Source organism: Kogia breviceps, chromosome 12 (assembly GCF_026419965.1).
Source record: "Kogia breviceps isolate mKogBre1 chromosome 12, mKogBre1 haplotype 1, whole genome shotgun sequence".
In the NCBI taxonomy this organism is placed as follows: domain Eukaryota; kingdom Metazoa; phylum Chordata; class Mammalia; order Artiodactyla; family Physeteridae; genus Kogia; species Kogia breviceps.
Genome location: NC_081321.1, coordinates 8,482,179 through 8,507,747, shown reverse-complemented (window position 1 = coordinate 8,507,747; position 25,569 = coordinate 8,482,179). Strand labels below are relative to the sequence as shown.

The 25,569-nt window shown below is 39.0% G+C and overlaps 1 protein-coding gene across 2 annotated transcripts in view; it reads left to right on the top strand.

Annotated features, from left to right (window-relative positions):
• The window catches only part of LRP6 (LDL receptor related protein 6), a 181,320-nt gene that overhangs the window by 76,748 nt on the left and 79,003 nt on the right, over positions 1-25,569 (top strand). The gene's annotated exons all lie outside the window — the stretch shown is intronic.

Sequence of the window (25,569 nt, the reverse complement as noted above, 5' to 3'; positions counted from 1 at the left end):
AGGAAGTGAATATGGCCACTGTGTAGGTTTTTGACTCTTGAGGAATACCCACACAAAAACCAATGGAACAAGATAGGAAATCTGAAAACTTACCGTAAAGTTAACCTCAGGCATCCAGAAATGAAAGCAGGTAAGGGCAGACCACTAACAGCCACAAGACCTCCATAGTATTACTGTCTGTGCAAGAGTAAGCTGAGAGAGTGAGTAGAGTATTTCACTGAACTTAAAAGCAGGGGACCTCCAAAATAACCCCAGCTATTTACTAGACAGTGTAGTGGGCTATATTAAGAGCAGTAGCTGAAATGAGAGAGTTGGGGGTTGCCCACTCCAATATGAGGCAAGTGCAGTGTGTCTGTGGTAAAGACAGAAGAGGATAGAGCAGTCTGGCTCCAGAGAATTCTCACAACAGACCTGCTAGAGTTCTCTACCAGGACAGGGTACTACAGAGTAGAGACAAAGTTGAATAGAATAGCATCAAAATTCAGCACAGTAGGGAAAATTAAGGAATGAAAGGAGAAGGAAAGAGAAGGTTCAGATAAGGATGGGCAGAGGAAGAGCTGGGATATCTCAGAAGGGGAGCTACCATATTTTTTAACATGTGAAAACAGAAGAGTGAATTCTGTAAAGTTAGAAAAACTATGCTGAACACCACTATGTTTTAAAAGTTCAGGAAAACTAATTTCACATAAATAGAAACATAAAAGTTTCAAGGTATAAAATCCCATTTAAGGTTACTATGAAGAATATCTTATATTTATAACAGTATTTTAAGCTAATAACAACTAAACTTTAAATGTGTACTTAGGGACTTCCCTGGCAGTCCAGTGGTTAAGACTCCATGCGTCTACTGCAGGGGGCTCAGGTTCAATCCCTGGTTGGGGAACTAAGATCCTTCATGCTGTGTGGTGCAGCCAAAAAGAAAAACCAGAAAACAAACAAACAAACAAACAAAAACGTGTACTGAAACTCTACATTTTTACTCCACACATTTAGTGTTTGTGATGTCACAATGCATATCTTTATCCCTTGTGTATCCATTAACACATTATTATAGTTAGTTTTATTGCTTTTGCTTTTAAGTGATTTGCTCACCACCATTACAACATTAGAATATTCTGAATTAACCCTATATTTATCTATACGAGTGAGATTTATACTTTCATATGTTTTCCTGTTACTAATTAGCACTCTTGTTTCATCTTGAAGAAGTACCTTTAACATTTCTTTTAAGGCTGATACAGTGGTGATGAACTCCTTCAGCTTTTGCTTGTATGGAAAACTCTTTATCTCTCTTTTCATTCTGAAGGACAGCTTAGCTGGATAGAGTATTCTTGGTTGGCAGTTTTTTTCTTTCAGCACTTTGACTGTATCATGTCACTCCCTTCTGGCCTGCAAGGTTTCTGCTGGAAAATCTACTGATAGTCTTATGGGGGTTCCCTTGTGTGAGACAACTTGTTTTTCTCTTGCTACTTTCAAGATTCTCTCCTTGTCTTTAACTTATGACATTTTATTTATAATGTGTCTTGGTGTGGGTCCTTTTGGATTCACCTTTTTTGGAAGTTTCTGGGCTTCTTGGATCTGGATGTCTGTTTATTTCCCCAGGTTGGGGAAGTTTTCAGCCATTATTTTGGGATAAGCTTTCTTCCCCTTTCTCTCTATCCTCTCCTTTGGGGACCACTGTCATGCAAATAGTAGTCCTCTTGATGGTGTCCCATAAGTCCCTTAAGCTATTTTCACTTTTTCTTCTCTGACTGGATGAATTCTACTGCCCTGTCTTTGAGTATTCTGACCCTTTCTTCCTCTTGATCTAGTGTACTCTTGTACCCCTCTGTTGACTTCTTTATTTCAGTTACTGCATTCTTTGGCTCTCTGATTTCTGTTTGGTAGTTTGTTCTCTTTTTATTTTTTTTTGTTGTGGTTGTTGAAATTCTCACTTTGTTCATGCATTGTTCTCCTGACATCAGTGAGCAGCATATTTATGATTGTTGTTTTGAACTCTTAATCATGGAAATTATGTATCTTTGTTTCATTATGAAGTCTGTTTCTGGAGGAGGGGTTTTTTTGGTTTGTTTGTTTGAAACGTATTCCCTTGTTTCTTCATTTTCCTTGATGCTCTGTGTTGGTTTCTGTGCATTAGATAAAACAGCCACCTCTCCCAGTCTTGACGGAGGAGTCTTGTGTAGGATATGAACCTTAGCATTCAGCTTGGCCTGAGCTCCTGGTTGTCTCTCAAACCTTTGTGATTGTCCAAGCTGCCTTCTTTATTCTTCTTGCTCCCGGTAGTTGAGTGTGTGCCAGGATTTGTCAAGTGTTCCGTAGAGGAGGATTGCAGTCGGTACCTAGGTGAAGGCTGTTTGGAAGTCAGACCCCCAGGCAGCAGGGAATATACATGTAGTTGGAGGCCTTCTATGGAGAATCTTGGAGATGGGCTTTTTTTGCCTGCTCCTTCTGCTCTGGACCCAGCTTATATAGCTGTGGAAGAGGTTCCTCCTGTACCCATTAAAAACTGCTTCAGTGCTTCCCTGGTGGCGCAGTGGTTGAGAGTCCGCCTGCCGATGCAGGGGTCCATGGGTTCGTGCCCTGGTCCGGGAGGATCCCACACACCGTGGAGCGGCTGGGCCCGTGAGCCATGGCCACTGCGCCTGCGCGTCCGGAGCCTGTGCTTCGCGACAGGAGAGGCCACAACAGTGAGAGGCCCACGTACTGCAAAACAAAACAAAACTGCTTCATCGTTTGCCATAGTCCTGTGGGATTTGTCAGTGCAAGCCCTGTTGACTTTCAAAGCCAGGCGAGCCACGGGCCCATTCTTTGAGTGGCATCCTTGAAATCTGAGGTACCAGATGTGTGTACAAGCTGACTCTGTGTGGAAATACTGGAGATTTCGAGTGGGTTAGTGGGAGAAGGCAGAGGCGGTATCTGCTGGCTTCCCTGGTCTCCTAGGAGGATTGCAGTTAGCCCCTGGATGTCTGCCAAGTTAGGAGCCTGAGCATTAGACAGCAGCTTTTAAAGTATGAAAATAGACCTCTTTTAGGGAAAGACTGGGAGATGAGCAATTCTGACTGCTCCCTCTGTGCTGAGCTCTGCTGGGCTCGACGTCTTACGTGAGCCTAATGGTAATTGAAAGCAAAAACCTGTCATAGATATACAAGAGATTAATAGAAAAATCATCAGATCACAAAGAGAGGAAGAGAAGAAGGGAACATTTGAAATACAAAACAGCCAGACAGCAACAAAATGGCAATAGGAAGCCTATATCTATCAATAATTACTTTATATGGAAATGGACTATATTCTGCAATGAAAACATGTAGAGTAGCTGAACGGATAAAAACACAAGACTCACTGTATGTTGCCTACAGGAGACTCACTTCAGCCTTAAGGAAACTCTTTGAAAGTAAAGGGATGGAAAAATGTATTCCTTATGAATGGAAACTGAAAGAAAGCAGGGAAGCTATACTTGTATGAAACAAAATAGATTCTAAGCTGCAGACTGTAACAAGAGACAAAAAAGGTCATTATATAATGGTAATGGAGTCAGTCCAAGAAAATATAATTTTGTTTATACACCCAACATAGGAGCACCTCCATATATGCTGCAAATATTAATAGGCCTGGAGAGAGTAATAGGCAGCAATACAACAATAGTAGGGACTTCAGTACCCCACTTTCAGTAGTGGATAGATCACCCAGGCAAAAATCAGTAAGCAAATATTGGACTTAAACTACATGTTAGACTAGGTGGATTTAAGAGATGTTTAGAAACATTCCATCTAACAGCACCAGAATACACATTCTTCTAGAGCACATGTGGAACACTCTGGAGAATAGATTATATGTTAGGCCACAAAACAAGTCTTAATAAATTTAAGAAGGCTGAAATCATAACAGGTATCTTTTCTGACCACAGTGGTATGAAACTAGAAATCAGTTACAAGAAGAAAACTGGAAAATTATCACCTCATACCTGTTAGAAGACAAGAAATAACAAGCGTTGGTGAGAATGCGGAGGAAAGGGAACCCTTGTGCACTGTTGATGGGAATGTAAATTGGTGCAGCCAATGTGGAAAACAGTGTAAAAGTTCCTCAAAGAATTAAAAATAGAACTACCATATGATCCAGCCATTCTACTTCTGGGTATATGAAGAAAACAAAAACACTTAACTTGAAAAGATACATACCACCTTTATGCTCATTGAAATGTTATTTAAAATCACCAAGATAAGGAAGCAACCCAAGTGTCCATTGATGGTTGGATGGATAAAGAAGATGTAGTATGTATGTACAATGGAATATTATTCAGTCATAAAACAGAATGAAGTATTGCTATTTGTGACAACATGAATGTACCTTGAGGGCATCATGCTAAGTGAAATAAGTCAGAGAAAGAAATACCATATGATCTCACTTACATGTTGAATCTAAACAACAAATGAACAAAAAACCAAGCTCACAGATACAGAGAACAGGTTGGTGGTTGCCATAGGCTGGGTATAGGGGTAAGTGAAATGGTTGAAAGGAGTCAAAAAATGCAAACTTCCAGTTATAAAATAAGTAAGTCCTGGGGATGTAATACACAGCATTGTGACTATAGTTAATAATACTGTTCTACATATTTGAAAGTTACTAAAAGAATAAATCTCAAAGGTTCTCATCACAAGAAAAAAATTGTTTACTTTGTATGACAATGGACGTTAACTAGACTTGTGATAATTATATGTTATATACCAATATCAAATCATTATATTGTAAACCTGAAGCTAATATTATGTTGTATGTCAGTTATACCTCAATTAACAAGAAACGAAAATTGGAAAATTCACAAATACATGGGGATTAAACAGGATTCTCCTGAACAACCTGTGGTTGAAGGAAAATGTCAGAAGGGAAATCAAAAATATCTGGAGACGGGCTTCCCTGGTGGTGCAGTGGTTGAGAGTCTGCCTGCTGATGCAGGGGACACAGGTTCGTGCCCCGGTCTGGGAAGATCCCACATGCCATGGAGCAGCTAGGCCCATGAGCCATGGCTGCTGAGCCTGCGCGTCCGGAGCCTGTGCTCCGCAACGGGAGAGGCCACAACAGTGAGAGGCCCGCGTACTGCAAAAAAAAAAAAAAAAAAATCTGGAGACAAAGAAAAATTTAAATACAACCTACCAAAACTTATGGGATGCAGCAAAAGGAAGTTCTAAGAGGGAAGTTCATAGTGCTAAATGCTTACATTTGAAATGAGAAAGATCTCAAACAACCTAACTTTACACCTCACAGAACTTGATAAAGGAGGACAAACTAATAAGCCCAAAGTTGCCAGAAAGAAGTGAATAATATATCAGAGTGGAAATAAATGAAATAGAGACTAAAAAGACAATAGAAAAGATCGGTGAAAGCAAGAGCTGTCTTTTTTGAAAAGAGAAACAAAATAGACAAACCTTTAGTTAGACTTAATAAGAAGTAGAGAAGACAGAAATAAAATCAGAAGGAGACATTCAACTGATACTACATAAATAGAAGGGATCATAAGAGACTACTGTAAACAATTACATGCCATCAAATTGAACAGGCTAGAAGAAATGGATCATGACTGAATCATGAAGAAATAGAAAATTTGAGCAAACCATTTCTTTATAAGGAGATTAAATCAGTAATCAAAAACTTCCCAAAAAACAAAAGTTGAGAACCAGAAGGCCTCACTGGTGAATTCTTCCAGACCACTGAAAGGAAGAAGGTGTGAGCCAGTGATTTTTTTTCCCCAGCAAAAGTGATTTTCCTCATACAAAGCCATAGACAAATTTTATTAACATGCAAGAAATCAAGAAATACTGTTTCCCTGAGTCATTCTGAAAGTGGACTAGTGGCTGAGCTTTAGATAATCAAAATGATGAGCGATATAACAAAATAAGGCTTGGTGAAGAGCATTAAACATATAATTAACTTGTATTAAAATTAAAGGAGGATTAATATTGAGAGTATAGTATATAACGTCTAGATAATGTAGGTAAAGCACCACTCTGAAAAATAGAGTGAAGAGACTTCCCTGGCAGTCCAGTGGTTAAGATGCTGTGCTTCCACTGCAGGGGGCAAGGATTCAGTTCCTGGTCGGGGAACTAAGATTCCACATGCCTTGCAGAGCAGCCAAAAAAGAATAAATAAATAATAAAATAAAATAAAATTTAAAAAACAGTGATAGTTAGAGGTATTATATGCAAAAATTTTGTTCAGCTCTTTATAGTGACTACAATGGTGTATTGGTATTAATATTTATAATTTGGATCAAATAAGTGAGTAATTTTTGGATATATTAATTCAGTTGCCTTTGAATATGTAGGATTCTTGGTGTGGAAGAAAGGATATATAGATGTAATACCGTGGAGGTTACATAAGAGAAATTGATAATTCTGAGTTTTAATTGAAAGGACTGGTGTGAGCTCATTAGTTATTGTATGTTACAAAAATACACACAAATATGTATGTTTATTTCACAACTATGACCACTGATGAGGACTAGGGAAAACACCACCCAGATGGTGTTCTTGGAAAACCATTCCACCTTAAAAGAAATCAAACCTTTCAGGTAAAATGGTTGATTCTAAGTCTCTTGCAAGAAACGTTCAAGATGAGCTGGAACATTATGTCATAGTGGATAGCAAGGAAGCTATTACAAGCTACTAGGGTCATTTCATAAAGCCCAGAGAAATAACTTGAAAAGCCTCTCGCTGGTCAAAGATTGATAGAAACACATCAAGCATGTTTAAATCCTTGAGTGCATAATAATACTTTTTTTTTTTTTTTAAGGAAATCACTTTCAGAGTATGACAGGGAACCAATTCATTACGTTTTTGTTTTTTTTTTTTAATTGATATTTCTTTATTTTTTCAACAAAGATTTACCTTGTCTCACTGTTCTAAATTTTTTTTGTTTCTTTTTCTTTCTTAATTCAAACTGAAAGTCACAAAAATTATAATCATCCTCATCAGTTCACTCAGTCCCATGTAATTAATTTTAATCTTGATCTTTTGTTAACACGTTTATGAATTCATCAGTTTTGCATTAGAGTTCTAAAAATGCTTATTCATTCAGTTCAGCAGTATAGTCAGTTACCAGAAACCTGTACTTGTCAGAGTCTTTTCCATGAATTCCTTGAAGATGAAACCCTTTTATAGGAACGTTTTTGCAAAAGCATCAGAGTACCCCCAGAACTGTCTGTAAATGACAAAAGTCTTTAAAACGACCACAGTTAAAGATTTGATGAAAGTTCATAATAATTCAATTGATAAGGTAATTTAGTTATTTCTGAGATATACATTTTAAAATAATAACTAGAATTATGATATAACATTATACCAGAACATAAGATTTTTAGGAATTTCATGTAATGTCTGAAACATTTATATTAACATATTTCCATACAAATAACCCAAAGAAAGTTTAGTATTATTTTTTAATTTTTAAATTTAATTTATGTTTTTATACAGCAGGTTCTTATTAGTCATCAGTTTTATACACATCAGTGTACACATGTCAATCCCAATCGCCCAGTTCATCCCACCACCATCCCAACCCCCGCCCCGCAGCTTTTCCCCCTTGGCGTCCATACGTTTGTTCTCTACATCTGTCTCAACTTCTGCCCTGCAGACCGGCTCATCTGTACCATTTATCTAGGTTCTACATACATGCATTAATATACGATATTTGTTTTTCTCTTTCTGACTTCAGTCTGTATGACAGTCTCTAGATCCATACACGTCTCAACAAATAACCCAATTTTGTTCCGTTTTATGGATGAGTAATATTCCATTGTATATATGTACCACATCTTCTTTATCCATTCATCTGTCGATGGGCATTTAGGTTGCTTCCATGACCTGGCTATTGTAAATAGTGCTGCAGTGAACATTGGGGTGCACGTGTCTTTTTTCTTTTCTTTTCTTTTCTTTTTTTTTTTTTTTTTTTTTTTTTGTGGTATGCAGGCCTCTCTCACTGTTGTGGCCTCTCCTGTTGCGGAGCACAGGCTCCGGATGCACAGGCTCAGTGGCCATGGCTCGCAGGCCCAGTCACTCTGCGGTGTGTGGGATCTTCCTGGACCAGGGCATGAACCTGTGTCCCCTGCATTGGCAGGCAGACTCTAACCACTGCACCATCAGGGAAGCCCGCATGTGTCTTTTTGAATTATGGTTTTCTCTGGATATATGCCCAATAGTGGGATTGCTGGATCATATGGTAATTCTATTTTTGCTGTTTTAAGGAACCTCCATACTGTTCTCCATAGTGGCTGTATCAATTCACATTTCCACCAACAGTGCAACAGGGTTCCCTTTTCTCCACACCCTCTCCAGCATTTGTTGTTTGTAGATTTTCTGATGATGCCCATTCTAACTGGTGTGAGATGATAGCTCATTGTAGTTTGGATTTGCATTTCTCTAATAATTATAGTGATGTTGAGCAGCTTTTCATGTGCCTCTTGACCATCTGTATGTCTTTTTTGGAGAAATGTCTGTTTAGGTCATCTGCCCATTTTGGATTGGGTTGTTTGTTTCTTTAATATTGAACTGCATGAGCTGTTTATATATTTTGGAGATTAACTCTTTTCTCCGTTGATTCGTTTGCAAATATTTTCTCCCATTCTGAGGGTTGTCTTTTCATCTTGTTTATGGTTTCCTTTCCTGTGCAAAAGCTTTGCATTTGTTTATTTTTGTTTTTATTTCCATTAGTCTAGGAGGTGGATCAAAAAAGATCTTGCTATGATTTATGTCAAAGTGTTCTTCCTATATTTTCCTCTAAGAGTTTTATAGTGTCTGGTCTTACATTTAGGTCTCTAATGCATTTTGAGTTTATTTTTGTGTATGGTGTTAGGGAGTGTTCTAATTTTTTCTTTTACATGTAGCTGTCCAGTTTTCCCAGCACCACTTACTTAAGAGACTGTCTTTTCATCATTGTATATCCTTGCCTCCTTTGTCATAGAGTAGTTGACCCTAGGTGCGTGGGTTTATCTCTGGGCTTTCTATCTTGTTTCATTGATCTATGTTTCTGTTTTTGTGCCAGTACCATATTGTCTTGATTACTGTAGCTTTGTAGTATAGTCTGAAGTCTGGGAGTCTGATTCCTCCAGCTCTGTTTTTTTTCCCTCAAGACTGCTTTGGCTATTTGGGATCTTTTGTGTCTCCATACAAACTTTAAGATTTTTTTTTTCTAGTTCTGCAAAAAATGCCATTGGTAATTTGATAGGGATTGCATTGACTCTGTAGATTGCTTTGGGTAGTATAGTCATTTTCACAATATTGATTCTTCCAATCCAAGAACATGGTATAGCTCTCCACCTGTTGGTATCAACTTTACTTTCTTTCATCAGTGTCTTATAGTTTTCTGCATATAGGTCTTTTGTCTCCCTAGGTAGATTTATTCCTAGGTATTTTATTCTTTTTATTGCAGTGGTAAATGGGAGTGTTTTCATAATTTCACTCTCACATTTTTCATCGTTAGTGTATAAGAATGCTAGAGATTTCTGTGCATTAATTTTGTATCCTGCAGTTTTACCAGATTCATCGATTAGCTCTAGTAGTTTTCTGGTGGCATGTTTAGGATTCTCTGTGTATAGTATCATGTCATCTGCAAACAGTGACAGTTTTACTTCTTCTTTTCCAATTTGTATTCCTTTTATTTCTTTTACTTCTCTGATTGCCATGGCTAGGACTTCCAAAACTATGTTGAATAATAGTGGTGAGAATGGGCATCCTTGTCTTGTTCCTGATCTCAGAGGAAATGCTTTCAGTTTTTCACCATTGAGAATGATGTTTGCTGTGGGTTTGTCATATATGGCCTTTATTATGTTGAGGTAGGTTCCCTCTATGCCCACTTTCTAGAGAGTTTTTATCATAAATGGGTGTTGAATTTTGTCAAAAGCTTTTTTTGTTTTTTGTGGTACGCGGGCCTCTCACTGTTGTGGCCTCTCCCGCTGCCGAGCACAGGCTCCGGATGCACAGGCTCAGTTGCCATGGCTCACGGGCCCAGCTGCTCCGCGGCATGTGGGATCCTCCCGGACCCGGGCACGAACCCATGTTCCCTGCATTGGCAGGCAGACTGTCAACCACTGCGCCACCAGGGAAGCCCTGTCAGAAGCTTTTTCTGCATCTATTGAGATGATTGTATGTTTTTTATATTTCAGTTTGTTAACATGATGGTGTATCACATTGATTGATTTGCATATATTGAAGAATCCTTGCATCCCTGGAATAAATCCCACTTCATCATGGTGTATGATCCTTTTAATGTGTTGTTGGATTCTGTTTGCTAGTATTTTGTTGAGGATTTTTGCATCTATATTCATCAGTGATATTGGTCTGTAATTTTCTTTTTTTGTGGTATCTTTGTCTGGTTTTGGTATCAGGGTGATGGTGGCCTCATAGAATGAGTTCAGGAGTGTTCCTTTCTCTGCAATTTTTTGGAAGAGTTTGAGAAGGATGGCTGTTAGCTCTTCTCTAAATGTTTGATAGAATTCACCTGTGAAGCCATCTGGTCCTGGACTTTTGTTTGTTGGAAGATTTTTAATCACAGTTTCAATTTCATTACTTGTGATTGGTCTGTTCTTATTTTCTATTTCATCCTTGTTCAGTCTTGGAAGGTTACACTTTTCTCAGAATTTGTCCATTTCTTCCAGTTTGTCCATTTTATTGGCATAGAGTTGCTTGTAGTAGTCTCTTAAGATGTTCTGTATTTCTGCAGTGTCTGTTGTAACTTCTCCTATTTCATTTCTAAATTTATTGATTTGAGTCCTCTCCGTCTTTTTCTTGATGAGTCTGGCTAATGGTTTATGAATTTTGTTTATCTTCTCAAAGAACCAGCTTTTAGTTTTATTGATCTTTGCTATTGCTTCTTTGTTTCTATTTATTTATTTCTGCTCTGATCTTTATGATTTATTTCCTTCTGCTAACTTTGGGTTTTGTTTGTTCTTCTTTCTCTAGTTGCTTTAGGTGTAACGTTAGATTGTTTATTTGAGATTTTTCTTGTTTCTTGAGGTAGGCTTGTATTGCTATAAACTTCCCTCTTAGAACTGCTTTTGCTGCATCCCATACGTTTTTGGTTTTTTTTGTGTGTGTGTTTTTATTTGTTGTTGTTGTTGTTGTTGTTTTTGTGGCATGCAGGCCTCTCACTGCTGTGGCATCTCCTGTCACGGAGCACAGGCTCCAGGTGCCCAGGCTCAGTGGCCATGGCTCATGGGCCCAGCCGCTCCGCGGCACGTGGGATCCTCCCGGACCAGGGCACGAACCCGTGTCCCCTGCATTGGCAGGCGGACTCTCAACCACTGCGCCACCAGGAAAGCCCCCATACGTTTTATATCGTTGTGTGTTTTTGTTGTAATTTGTCTCCAGGCATTTTTTGATTTCCTCTTTGATTTCTTCAGTGAACTCTTGGTTATTTAGTAACATACTTTTTAGCTCCATGTGTTAATCTCATAGCATTGTGTTTAGAAAAGATGCTTGATATGATTGCAGTTTTTTAAATTTACTGAGGCTTGATTTGTTACCCAAGATGTGATCTATCCTGGAGAATGTTCCATGTGCACTTGAGAAGAAAGTGTAATCTGCTGTTTTTGCGTGGAATGTCCAGAAATATCAATTAAATCTATCTGGTCTGTTGTGTCAGTTTAGCTTCTGTTTCCTTATTTATTTTCAGTTTGGATGATCTGTCCATTGGTGTAAGTGAGGTGTTTAAGTCCCCTACTATTGTTGTGTTAGTGTCGATTTCCTCTTTTATAGCTGTTAGCAGTTGCCTTATGTATTGAGGTGCTCCTATGTTGGGTGCATACATATTTATGATTGTTATATCTGCTTCTTGGATTGATCCCTTGATCATTATGTAGTTTCCTTCTTTGTCTCTTGTAACATTCTTTATTTTAAAGTCTATTTTATCTGATATGAGTATTGCTACTCCAGCTTTCTTTTGATTTCCATTTGCATGGAATGTCTTTTTCCATCCCCTCGCTTTCAGTCTGTATGTGTCCCTAGGTCTGAAGTGGGTCTCTTATAGACAGCATATATATGGGTCTTATTTTTATATCCATTCGGTGAGCCTGTGTCTTTTGGTTGGAGCATTTAATCCATTCACATTTCAGGTAATTATCGATATGTATGTTCCTGTGACCATTTTCTTAATTGTTTTGGGTTTGTTTTTGTAGGTCTTTTTCTTCTCTTGTGTTTGCCACTTAGAGAAGTTCCTTTAGCATTTGTTGTAGAGCTGGTTTGGTGGTGCTGAATTCTCTTAGCTTTTGCTTGTCTGTAAAGCTTTTGATTTCTCCATCGAATCTGAATGAGATCCTTGCCGGGTAGAGTAATCTTGGTTGTAGGTTCTTCCCTTCCATCACTTTAAGTATATCATGCCACTCCCTTCTGGCTTGTAACAGCTTGTAGCTGTTAACCTTATGGGAGTTCCCTTGTATGTTATTTGTCATTTTTCCCTTGCTGTTTTCAATAATTTTTCTTTGTCTTTAATTTTTCCCAATTTGATTACTATGTGTCTCGGCGTGTTTCTCCTTGGGTTTATTCTGTATGGGACTCTCTGCGCTTCCTGGACTTGGGTGGCTATTTCCTTTCCCATCCTAGGGAAGTTTGGACTATAATCTCTTCAGATATTTTCTCTGGTCCTTTCTCTCTCTCTTCTCCTTCTTGGACCCCGGTAATGCAAATGTTGTTGCATTTAATGTTGTCTCAGAGGTCTCTTAGGCTGTCTTCATTTCTTTTCATCCTTTTTTCTTTATTCTGTTCCATAGCAGTGAATTCCACCGTTCTGTCTTCAGGTCACTTATCCGTTCTTCTGCCTCAGTTATTCTGGTATCATTTCTTCTAGTGTAGTTTTCATTTCAGTTATTGTATTGTCATCTCTGTTTGTTTGTTCTTTAATTCTTCTAGGTCTTTGTTAAACATTTCTTGCATCTTCTCAATCTTTGCCTCCATTCTTTTTCCGAGGTCCTGGATCATCTTCACTATCATTATTCTGAATTCTTTTTCTGGAAGGTTGCCTTTCTCCACTTCATTTAGTTGTTTTTCTGGGGTTTCATCTTGTTCCTTCCTCTGGTACATAGCCCTCTGCCTTTTCATCTTGTTTATCTTTCTGTGAGTGTGGTTTTTGTTCCACAGGCTGCAGGATTGTAGTTCTTCTTGCTTCTGCTGTCTTCCCTCTGGTGGATGAGGCTATCTGAGAGGCTTGTGCTTGTTTTCTGATAGAAGGGACTGTTGGTGGGTAGAGCTGACTGTTGCTCTGGTGGGCAGAGCTCAGTAAAACTTTAGTCTGCTTTACAGCTGATGGGTGGGGCTGGGTTCCCTCCCTGTTGGTTGTTTATCCTGAGGCAACCCAACACTGGAGCCTACCCGGGCTTTTGGTGGGGCTAATGGCAGCCTCTGGGAGGGCTCACACCAAGGAGTACTTACCAGAACTTCTGCTGTCAGTGTCCTTGTCCCCACGGTAAGACACAGCCACCCCCGCCTCTTCAGGAGATCCTCCAACACTAGCAGGTAGGTCTGGTTCAGTCTCCCCTGGGGTCACTTCTTCCCCTGGGTCCCAAAGCACACAATACTTTGTGTGTGCCCTCTAAGTGGAGTCTCTGTTTCCCCCAGTCTTGTTCAAATCCCACTAGGCTTCAAAGTCTGATTCTCTAGGAATTCCTCCTCCCATTGCCGGACCCCCAGGTTGGGAAGACTGACATGGGGCTCAGAACCTTCACTCCAGTGGGTGGACTTCTGTGCTATAAGCGTTCTCCAGTCTGTGAGTCACCCACCCAGCAGTTATGGGATTTGATTTTACTATGATTGTGCCCCTCTTCTGTCTCATTGTGGCTTATCCTTTGTCTTTTGATGTGGGGTATCTTTTTTGGTGAGTTGTAGTGTCTTCCTGTCGATGATTGTCCAGCAGCTAGTTGTGATTCTGGTGTTCTCACAAAAGGCAGTGAAAGCGTGTCCTTCTACTGCGCCATCTTGGTTCCTAGTCCCCAGTTCATTACTTTGAATGTTGGTAATAAAGATAATCAAGCAGTTTATCTTCCCTTTTGTATATGAATCTACCAGTAGCTAACAAAGTAGTAGATATTAGAAAGCTCTTCCAGCTAATAAATGAAAGTAATTAGAATATCAGCATTTTATAACTTCCAGTGACCTGTTAGATCTAGGCATTGAACATCAATGGCTGCTAACATCACAAAGAAAAGAACAGACACTGCCACCTGAAGGAAGAAAAGAGCATCATCTTTCATTTTGCCAAAAGGATCGATTCATCAGGAATCTGATCAAATTTGGAATTTGCAGGAAATTTGTGGGAGAAATAAAGGACCGAGAAACATACTGAACGGCACCATGAGTATGCATCAGCAGATTCAGCCACACAGGTCACACATCCCCGGCCCGTGAACAGAGAAACTGCAAAGGATGATGAGGGGACCTATAGATTAAAACAGACTTAGCAAAGAAGCTTACTGTTACTAAAGGCAAAGGGCGGGATAAGGATAAATTACGAGTTTGGGATGAAAGTATACATATTACTATATATAAAATAGATAACCCACAACGACCTACTTGTATAGCACAGGGAACTATACTCAATATTTTGTAATAACCTATGATAGGAATCTTAGGGTATATATAAAACTGAATCAATTTGCTGTATACCTGAAACTAACACAGCATTGTAAATCTACTGTGTTTATATTGCATTTTAAAAAGAGACTGAAAAGACAGTGTGAGTGGAGGGATGAACAGGCATAGAGGATTTACATTTAAGACGGTGAAAATACTTTGTATGAAACTATAATGATACGTATATTAGTCCAGACCCATAGACTGTACACCACCAAGAGTGATCTTTAAGGGTAAACTGTGGACTTTGGGTATGATGACTTTGCACTTGATTTCAAGGCTTCCCATAAAGCCAGAGTAGTTAAAACAATGAGGTACTGAATCTGAGCATAGATAGATAGGTATCAGGGAACAAAATAGTGTTCAGAAACTAGTGTACTAGTGTATATATGGTTAGTTGACTTTAACATAAGTATCAAGGATGTAAATATGCTCTTTTAACCTGCCTTGACAGACACTGACGAAAAATAATAAACTTTAAAAACTGGGAGGAATATAAAAGCCCGTTCTGTGAAAAAATTTAAATTCCTAATTAGTACAGTCAGGTTTTCAAGTTAAGCTTATTAAAGTTATTAAGGTTATTAAAGAACGCTTTGGTTTGTCAGTGTTCCTGTTCAGCAGCAACTGGAATTGTGAGGAATGGTTGGAGGCAAGTGTAGAGAAGATGGCTAGGAGCCAGATCCCGCTGGGTCTAGTATTCTAAGATGAGGCGTATGAATTTTAGCCTGAAGTTATTGAGAGTCATTGGAAATTTTCAAGTAGCAAATTGATGCGGATGGATTTGTCTTTGAAATACCTTTGGTAGTTGTGTAGAAAATGGTTTGAAGACTAATTATTTCACTTCCATGAGTCTTCCAATGAATCGTCATTGTTCTCCAGTAAAGTACAGACTCTTCACTATAACGTACATGATCTAATTTGTTTACCTCGTTTTAGACAAGTATTCTCACCGCTTCCTCCCTTGCCTGCTGTGCCCCAATCCTAACAAACCACTTGCAGCTCCCTGATGGTGTCTATGATGACTCCTAGGTTTCTGCTTTTAATGGCTGGTTTGATGGAAGTGCCATTCAGTGAGATAGAAGATTCAGGAAAGGAGGATATATTCTTTTTCCTTTCTTTACTTCTTTCTTTCTTTTTGTGATGTAGAAAGAGAATTAGAAAGAGAATTCAGCTTTGGACATGTTTGTGTTTGCGTTTGAGTTGCTTACGAAAAACTATGGTGATAAAGTCTGGGGAGCTTTGGATATATGAGCCTGCAGCTCAGCAGAGCCGTCTCAGAGGGAGATTTAGATTTATAGCCATTATCAAGTTAATGGTTATTAAAGCCGTGGACTATAAACATAGGGGAATTTTACATCAGTGCTAGAGACTTAGGCAAAGATAACAACCACATACCAAAGGTCTTGACGACTTTCTTCAAGACTGAAGGATGTCCCAGTCTGACTGAGCTGTTGTATGATCAGCCATCCTTGTTTGCCTGGTTCCAGGAACCCCCTCAGACCCAGGCAGATCAACATGGTTGGTCATCTGCTGAGTTTGTGAAGAATCTGCTTCCCAAAGAAGCAAATTGAAGAGATTTACCCACATAAACAATAATAACCACAACTCTAGAGAAGGAGGGCTGAAGGTGAGGGTGATGAGAGGGAGGTAGGATAAGGTGGAAGGTAGGCCTCATCTGGATTCTGTCAGCACCTCTGGGAAATATACCAGGCACTAAAGGACACGTACCTTATGACAGCCGTACTTGACGTGATTGAGCATCTAAGGCAAACATCAGAGGTGTAGTTAAAGCTGGCTCTGAATGAGTACAGTGGTGCCAGAGGATAAGCAGGGTCATGATATCAGCAGACTTCTTGGTGCTACCAGAAACATGCAAAAGAAACAGGAATCTGCTGCTATTATTGCTAGCTTCAGATCCCACCGCCCTGTCCTCTGCACAGTATAATTTGATTTCCAAATTAAAATGAAGTTGTGATAAATCAGAAGTTTATTTGCCTTCTCCCTTCTTGATCTGAAAGCTTGGACCAAGAATTTTCAGCCTACAACAGAATTAATCTCAACTTCCAATAATGCACAGTCTTTTCTCTGAAAGCCCTCCCTCCCCATTAGAAAAAACCAACAGGGCACATGAGAAGATACTACAGTTCAAATGAATGATCCATGTTAAAGAATCAGAACAATGTCTTCCTGTAATTTCCTGTAAAATGCAGGAGAAAAAATTATAGAAGTTCAGGAAGACACAGCATGTATGAAAACAGAGTAAGTAGTATGAAAGAATGCATTCAAGACTGGTGAAGACAGAATGATAATAAAGAGCATGACTGTTCAATTTAAAAGTTTAAGCAAAAAAAAAAAAAGTTTAAGCATCATCAACCAGATAAATGACTGAAAAAAAAAATAAGTGAAATGGAAGGTAACCTTGAGAAATTCTCCCACAAATTGTAGAAGTAGGGATGAAAACAATGGAATAAAAAGATCTGAGACATGGAGGTTGATCTAGGAGTTGTTCTGTTACTGCAACAGGAAGACATTATTATTAGATGTGCAAGGAGTCAAAATATGCCATTTATATCACTCTTTCTGAAAATGTTACTTGCTACACTTCAGAAAACTGATAGAGATGAAGTTCAATTAAGAGCTCAAGGGTGAGGATATCAGATAATTAAATATTTGTGAAGAATGAAACCAGTTAAACATGGAGTTAAATCTAGTAATTACTGTTAATGTACTTTTAAAACTTAATGTAACCGTGAGATATTTTGATTTCTCAAATAAAAATGATAAAATGAAAGCATGTAATAGAGATCTAAAATTCCAGGTTTCATCAATTAAAAAATGAGACATGGTAGGGACTTCCCTGGTGGCGCAGTGGTTAAGAATCCGCCTGCCAATGCAGGGGACACGGGTTCAAACCCTGGTCTGGGAAGATCCCACATGCCGCGGAGTAACTAAGCCTGTGTGCCACAACTACTGAGCCTGCGCTCTAGAGCCCAAGAGCCACAACTACTGAAGCCCATGTGCCTAGAGCCCATGCTCTGCAACAAGGGAAGCCACCGCAGTGAGAAGCCCGCGCACCGCAATAAAGAGTAGCCCTGCTTGCTGCAACTAGAGAAAGCATGCACGCAGCAACGAAGACCCAAAGCAGCCATAAATAAACAAACAAACAAATAAATAAATTTTAAAAGAGAGAGATGGTAGTGGGGTGGTTAGATGAGGAAGAAGAGCATGTTAACTTATCTTACACATGGGAGTGTCAGTAGATACTGTCTTACCCTTGAAGTTTATTGTCTAAAGTAGGATCACATATGATTTTAAAACATAAAGATAATAAAATTGAATAAAACAGTTTGTATAGCCTCCAAATCCCTAGAGGCATTTTAAAAAGCATATAAATCCAGTCTAGTAGGAAAAGTCCATGAAAAAATGGAGAGGTGGAGTATAAGGAAGAATACAAAATGGAAGTTATAAGAAAAGAGTAAGGTCAAACAGCTATGCTGTTAAATATAAATGGAAGAAATAATCTGTATGTTGAACAATATTTTTTATAAACTTCCCTATTGTGAAATATTTAAGTTGCAATTTTTTTACATGTATAAATACTGATGGAATAAAGAGGAGCCTCTATGAATCTGCATCTTTGATTACATCTTTAGAATTCATTACAAGAAGTAGGATTTGTAGGTCAAGGTGCAGAGTTTTAAGGCCATCTTTTTTTTTATAATGGAATGATTTTACTAATTTCCACTGTCACACACAGCGTATTTCTGCATATCTAATCTATCATTTTTTTTACATTAAGTTTAGCTAAGAAAAGATAATTTCATCCTTTTTGAAATTTAAGAATATACTTTATTTGTATTTGCGTTTTTTTCTTTACTAGTGAGAGTGAATATTTTCCATAGTATTAATTATCGTGGATTCTCATTATTCACGGTAGTTAATTTTATAAAGTTGTTGTGAACATGGAAATATAGTGAGCCCTGAACCATTGCTCTAAGGAGAGATACAGAATTAGTTTCCTGGTAGACTGTTGTCAAAAAATTTTCATAACTGATCATTACATAATTTCTAAAATATATGTTTATGTGTAAAGGCACCTTATTTAATATATAATGTTGAATGTTGGCAATATGGGATTTTAAATTATAGCACAGCCATTCAATGCAGTGTTATATAGCCTTTAAAATTAATGTGAAAGCCTTTAAAATTAATGTGAAAGCCTTTAAAATTAATGTGTTATATAGCCTTTAAAATTAATATGTTGAAAATCTTAACATTGTGAAATGAGGATGGGTCATTATGCAGTAGATGCTGTGCATTTACAAAAATTCACTTTTCTTAAAAGATACAGTCAGATATTGTTTAAACAAGATGAGAGGATGAGTTGGAGTCTTTCAAAATACATAACCGGTTTTTCTTAGGGCATATTAACAGTTATTAAGATGCAACAAGGACCTTGGGACCTGCTGCATATATACCCAGTGAAGAAGCTCAGTCAATAATTCCTGGTTTGGTGCAGGAGCCTTGTTTCTTGGTTATTTATAAAAGAAAACAGGTTTTCCATTCCTTCATCATTGGAAATTGCTTGTATTTGTGTACATACATGTACATATTGTACACATGCACATAATAAAGGACTAGAAAGATATACTTTCTATTTCCACATTTTTTATAGCCAACATATGTGTATTCTTTATATCATCAGGAGAAAATAATTACTTTGGAGAAAGTAAATACCAGATTTTGCCAACATGGGTTAGGTCCCTTCATGCTTCTCTTTTGCCTCTACTCCAGATACATTATTAACTTTACTTCAGTCTGTCCTGCCTGCAATCCTCTTGAATACAGTGTAGCTCAGTCTTCCTTCACATGAGGCTCAGATGTTTAAGACACTATTCAAGTTAATTGCCCATTTTAAAATTGGGTTATTTTATTATTGAATTGTAAGAATTTTATGTATTCTAGATACAAGTTCTTCATTGGATATATTATTTAGAAATAAAGTTCAAACTATTAGTTTTTTCTTTTGTTAAAGGTGTTTTTGACGTACTAAGAAATCTTTGCCTAACCCAAAGTCACAAAGATTGACACTTATGTTTTCTTCTAAGAGTTTTATTGTTTTAATTCCTAACATTTAGATCTATGATCCATTTTGTGTATGATGTCTTACACTCTTTTATTAATTTATTTCCAAGTATTTGGGTTTTTTTTATGGTGTTGTGAATGAATTATTTAATAAATTTCATTTTTTCTGTTTTCTCAGCACCATTTATTAAAGAAATTGTCTTTTCTGCATTGGATATTCTTGGCTCCCTTGTTAAATATTAGTTGACTGTATCACTTTTTGTATTTTTCATTGCTAGTCTATAGAAATCAACTTATTTCTGTATATTGATCTTGTATCTTGCAACCTTGTTGAATTACTTATATCTGTGAGGCTTTTAAAAAAAATTCTGTAGTATTCTCTGCATACAGAATTGTGTCATCTGTGAATAATGACAGTTTTACTTCTTCCTTTCCCATCTGGATGCCTTTTATTCTTACTTGATAGTACTCACTAGGTCTTAGGCTGAATAGAAGACATCCTTGCCTTGTTCGTGATCTTTGGGGGAAATCATTAAATTTTTTTTTCTTTTTTTTTGCCATTGAGCAGGATCTTAGCTACAGGTTTTCTGTAGAGACCTTTTAATCACGTTTAGGAAGTTCTCATCTATTCCTAGTATCTTCAGTTTTTACCATGATTGCGTATTGGATTTTGTGTGTGTGTGTGTGTGTGTGTGTGTGTGTGTGTGTGTGTGTGTGTGTGTGTGTGTGTGTGTGTGTGTGTGTGTGTGTGTGTGTGTGGTACGCGGGGCTCTTGCTGTTGTGGCCTCTCCCTTTGCAGAGCACAGGCTCCGGATGCGCTGGCTCAGCGGCCATGGCTCACGGGCCCAGTCGCTCCGCGGCATGTGGGATCTTCCCACACCAGGACACAAACCCGTGTCCCCTGCATTGGCAGGCGGATTCTCAACCACTGTGCCACCAGGGAAGCCCGCGTATTGGATTTTGTCCAGTACTTTTTTTTCTGCGTCTGTTGAGATGATCATGGGGTTTTGTTTCTTATACACATGGTGAATTTCATTGATTGATTTTCAGTTGTTTAACCAATCTTGTATTCTTGGAATAAATCTCACTTGCTCACGTTTTAGAATCCTTTTTCTTTTTTTCTTTTTTAAAAAAATAATATTAAAAAAAATTTACTTTTGGCTGTGTTGGGTCTTTGTTGCTGCACGTGGGCTTTCTCCAGTTGTGGCAAGCGGAGGCTACTCTTCACTGCCGTGCGCTGGCTTCTCATTGCGGTGGCTTCTGTTGTTGCGGAGCGTGGGCTCTAGGCGTGCGGGCTTCAGTAGTTGTGGCATGCAGGCTCAGTAGTTGTGGCTCATGGGCTTAGTTGCTCTGCGGCATGTGGGATCTTCCCGGACCAGGGCTTGAACCTGTGTCCCCTGCATTGGCAGGTGGATTCTTAGCCACTGTGCCACCAGGGAAGCCATAGAATCCTTTTTAGATGTTTCTAGATTCAGTTTGCTAATATTCTGTTGAGGATTTTTATGTGTTTATTCATGAGAAATTGGTCTGTAGTTTATTTTCCTTGTGCTGTCTGGCTGGTTTGTATCAGTGTAATACGAGCCTCATAGAATGATTTGGGAAGTGTTCCCTCTTCCTCTGTTTTCTGGAAGAGTATGTGATGGATTGATATTATTTCTTCTGCAAATATTTTATAGGAGTCATTAATGAAGCTCTCTGGGCCTGGGGATTTCTTTATGGAAAGATTTTAAGTTATTAAGTCAATTTCTTTAATTGTTCCAGGTCTTTACATTTAATTTCTTCTTGAGTGAGTTTTGGTAATTTGTTTCTAGGAATGTTTCCATTTCATCTAAGTTTTCCATTTTGTTAGCATAAAATTGTTCATGGTATCTTATAATCCTCTTAATTTCTAAGGTCAGTAGTGATGTCCCTCTTTTATTCATAATTTTATTCACAAATTTCCCAATTTCTTTTTTTTGTCAGTCTAGTTAAAGGCTTGCCAACTTTGTCGATCTTTTTTTTTTTTTTGCGGTACGCAGGCCTCTCACCGTTGTGGCCTCTCCCGTCGCGGAGCACAGGCTCCGGACGCGCAGGCTCAGCGGCCACGGCTCACGGGCCCAGCCGCCCCGCGGCATGTGGGATCTTCCCGGACCGGGGCACGAACCCGCATCTCCTGCATCGGCAGGCAGACTCTCAACCACTGCGCCACCAGGGAAGCCCAATATTAACTTTTTTTAATGGACTTGATCTTAATTTATTTTTAAATTTTCACATGAAATTGTTTTTCTGGAACTTGCTGAAGAAGGCAGAGTTTATCATAACTTTTGTAACTTCACAGAACTCTTGAGTGTATATGTGTTTAAAAAATTGGCAGCTTGCTTTCTGAGATTTCCTGGCTCTGTCACCTTCTCCCACTTTTTTCTGTGCCTTAGTTTTCCATTTTCTCTCTTGTACTATCATCTTCACTTTCATTCTGCTCCCGGTAATGTATGGTCAGTATGGGCCTTTGTCTGGAAGGGAGCTCTGTGGGGTCAGTTGGGGAGTTCACTGTAGGTTAAAGTGTACCAGTCCCTTCAGTTCCAACCGCCCACCCTTTGCCCTCTCCGAGTGGACAGAACCAGTCCTCGGCAGCTGCTGTTCTCAGAGTGGTTCCCCTGTCTTTCCATTGCTGTCTATTTTGTGTGTTCTCCTGTTCCTGGATCTGCTGAATGCCCTGTTTTTTCCTTCCAATTCCTCCTGCGGAAGTGCTGATGCCAATGAGATCTTATGGCTGTTGGTAGTTTCCCTTTTTGTGTCTTGGGTTTTGTGGTAGTACCTTTTCGTCTAGCTTTGTTGTAAATGTTGTCCAAGGGTTTTTTGGTTTTGCTACCTAGTTCTGTTTTCATGTGGAAGACTTGTAGAGATTTTTCAAACACTGTGCAACTACCACTGTTGTCATCTTTTCAGGTGTTATAAAAACCTCACTGTGGGCTTCCCTGGTGGCGCAGTGGTTGAGAATCCGCCTGCCGATGCAGGGGTCACGGGTTCGTGCCCCGGTCTGGGAAGATCCCACATGCCGCGAAGCGGCTGGGCCCGTGAGCCATGGCCGCTGAGCCTGCGCGTCCGGAGCCTGTGCCCCGCAATGGGAGAGGCCACGGCACTGAGAGGCCCGCGTATCAAAAAAAAAAAAAACCTCACTGTGATGTGGAGAAGCTCTCTTCCAAGGTTAGGTTCAGATGTCAGAATTCATGACAGTAGTGCTTTGGTGTGACTAAGTAGATTTATTACCCACACAGGTGGGGAGTTCTGAGTTGGGGGCAGAGGACATCTTTCGGGGAAGAGGTCCAGAAACAGAAAGTGAATACAAGTGCCCAGGTGTTTTATAAAGGATAAGTCTGGTTGGTGCAGAATTTGAAAGAGCCACCTGCCAGGCATGGAATCTGAAAGAGGTAGCGAGTGCCCTCCTGTACTTGGCGGCACTGGTGAGAGTGAGCCCTCGGGAGGTGACAGACAGAGGGAGGGGATGCTGCTCAGAGGCTGCCAGCACTAAAGCAAAACATCAGTAAGGGCTCGGTTTCTCTCCTTTGGTCTCCGTAGAAGAGATCGATTTTTCAAGTCCTGTTTTGGTTGTGGCATACTACTGAAGGACTGGGCTTTGACCTTGCCAGCCGCGTTTGTTCTCAGTGTCCGTGATCATCTCCTCCTTGAAGTAACTTGAGTTTCCGGGGGCTAATCCCAACCAGAGGGAAGAAAGGTGAAGATTGTGTTCCCTTATCTGCAGTTTTAGAGCAAGTCACCCTTGGCTGGACAAATTGGTAAGAATATGACAAAGAATATGACAAGAATATGATAAGAATATGACAAAGAATATGACAAGAATGAGTGATAGCCTTCTTAGCTCTGCTTTTTGTACAGTCCTGTTAATTACATATTTCATTTAAGATATTTCATTTTATCAGGCACTCACTGAGTGTCTAATAAGTCCACCTAATTTGTACATATTGTCATATTGTGTTGTGTGAGATCCTGGTAATATAAATAAGCCAGAGTCTAGTATTTACTTGATTCTAATAAGCTATTGATTTTAAGAGCTTTTTATTTTGACTTACAAACCAGCACATGAAATGTTCACTTCAGTTGTAAAATATTATCTCTATGTCAGAAATATTGAAATATTGAAAACACATCCTGAAATTGAGGAGTCATTTATGAAGTGTTTGTTAAGTACCAATCATAATGCTTAAATGCTTTTGCATATATTATCATTTAGTCTTCACAGTAACTCAGTGTGGTTAGGCTATTATCTTCCAATAACAGATGAGGAAAACAAAGCTTGTGGAAATAAGTAGTGTAAGTACAGGGGGACATTTGAACTTGGCTCTGTCTCATTTTCAGTATATAAATGCTTTCAGTCAATATGTAAAATGAGTATATCTTTTAGGGAGGGGTTCTGTTTTTCCTGTCTGTTTATTCTGCTGTGTTAAATTCATTAGAGTGAATTTTAACTTTTTATTTAATAATATACAAAGGACTTAGAAGACTTTTTTCTCCCCAGAGTTTTTCAAAGATCTGGTTATATAATTTGTGATTCTTTAAGATGGTTAATGAAAACCTAAGTAATTTCATCTTTACTATTATTTATTTTTCAGTCATGTTACTTGACTTTCTTGGCAGCTTCTCAGAACTCTGTGTCTTACCATAATGAATTTAGGAAAACGTCAGTGTGAAATATGCGGGTCTATTTAAATTTGAACTTAAACTATGATATCACTCCTGTAATAGCATAATCATTTTAGTAAACTTAATAAAGCTGTTCATTTTTTTTTTTTTTTTTTTTTTTTGTGGTACACGGGCCTCTCACTGCTGTGGCCTCTCCCGTTGCGGAGCACAGGCTCCGGACGCGCAGGCTCAGCGGCCATGGCTCACGGGCCCAGCCGCTCGGCGGCATGTGGGATCTTCCCGGACCGGGGCACGAACCCGTGTCCCCTGCGTCGGCAGGCGGGCTCTCAACCACTGCACCACCAGGGAAGCCCAAAAGCTGTTCATTTAAAAAGTGGAAAACACCACTTCAGAAGTAGTCATTGTGACCGTTCTTATTGGGAAATAAGAGGGAAAGTAATCTGCTAGGGAAGCGAGAATTTAAAAAGAGAGGAGAAAATTGTGGTGATGTGGGCTGGCCTAAGTATGAGGTTTTAAAATAGAAAGTTTGGGGCTTCCCTGGTGGCGCAGTGGTTGAGAGCCCGCCTGCCGATGCAGGGGACGCGGTTAGTGTCCTAGGAAGATCCCACATGCCGCGGAGCAGCTAGGACCATGAGCCATGGCTGCTGAGCCTGTGCATCCGGAGCCTGTGCTCTGCAACGTGAGAGGCCCGCATCCCGCAAAAAAAAAAAAAAAAAAAAAGGAAAGAAAGTTTGATAAACTAGTCATGCTAATCTTGTATATAGTTATTTTAAAATCTGGCTCAGATTTAAAACATCTTAGGCTAGGACCATTCCATGTACAATAACAGATGCTAATTCTGCTTAGATGAAAATTATCTTACTGCTCTTAAATTTAATTTAGTATACCTGTGATCTGTTAGGTGTTAGAGATCAGATAACCTCAGGGACCTAAAAATTGGATTATCTGTCAATGTGTTATCCTTTATTTCTTTTTAGCTGCTTACGTTTTCCTCTTTCTCTCCTACCTGAGCGATTTATGAAAATATTAGATTGGATATTATGAAAATATCAAAGCATTTATTTTCTTGACTGTTATTGTGGCTCAAATGCAGTTTGTTCATTATTCAAGAATTATATTAAACTCTCCATGACACTCTGCAAAGTTCTGTGCCTTCAGTACTAATCAGGCTCTCTACCTCTCCTTCCATATAGTTAGGATTGCTTGTGAAATTTGGGGATCTGCTTTGTCTCTTGAA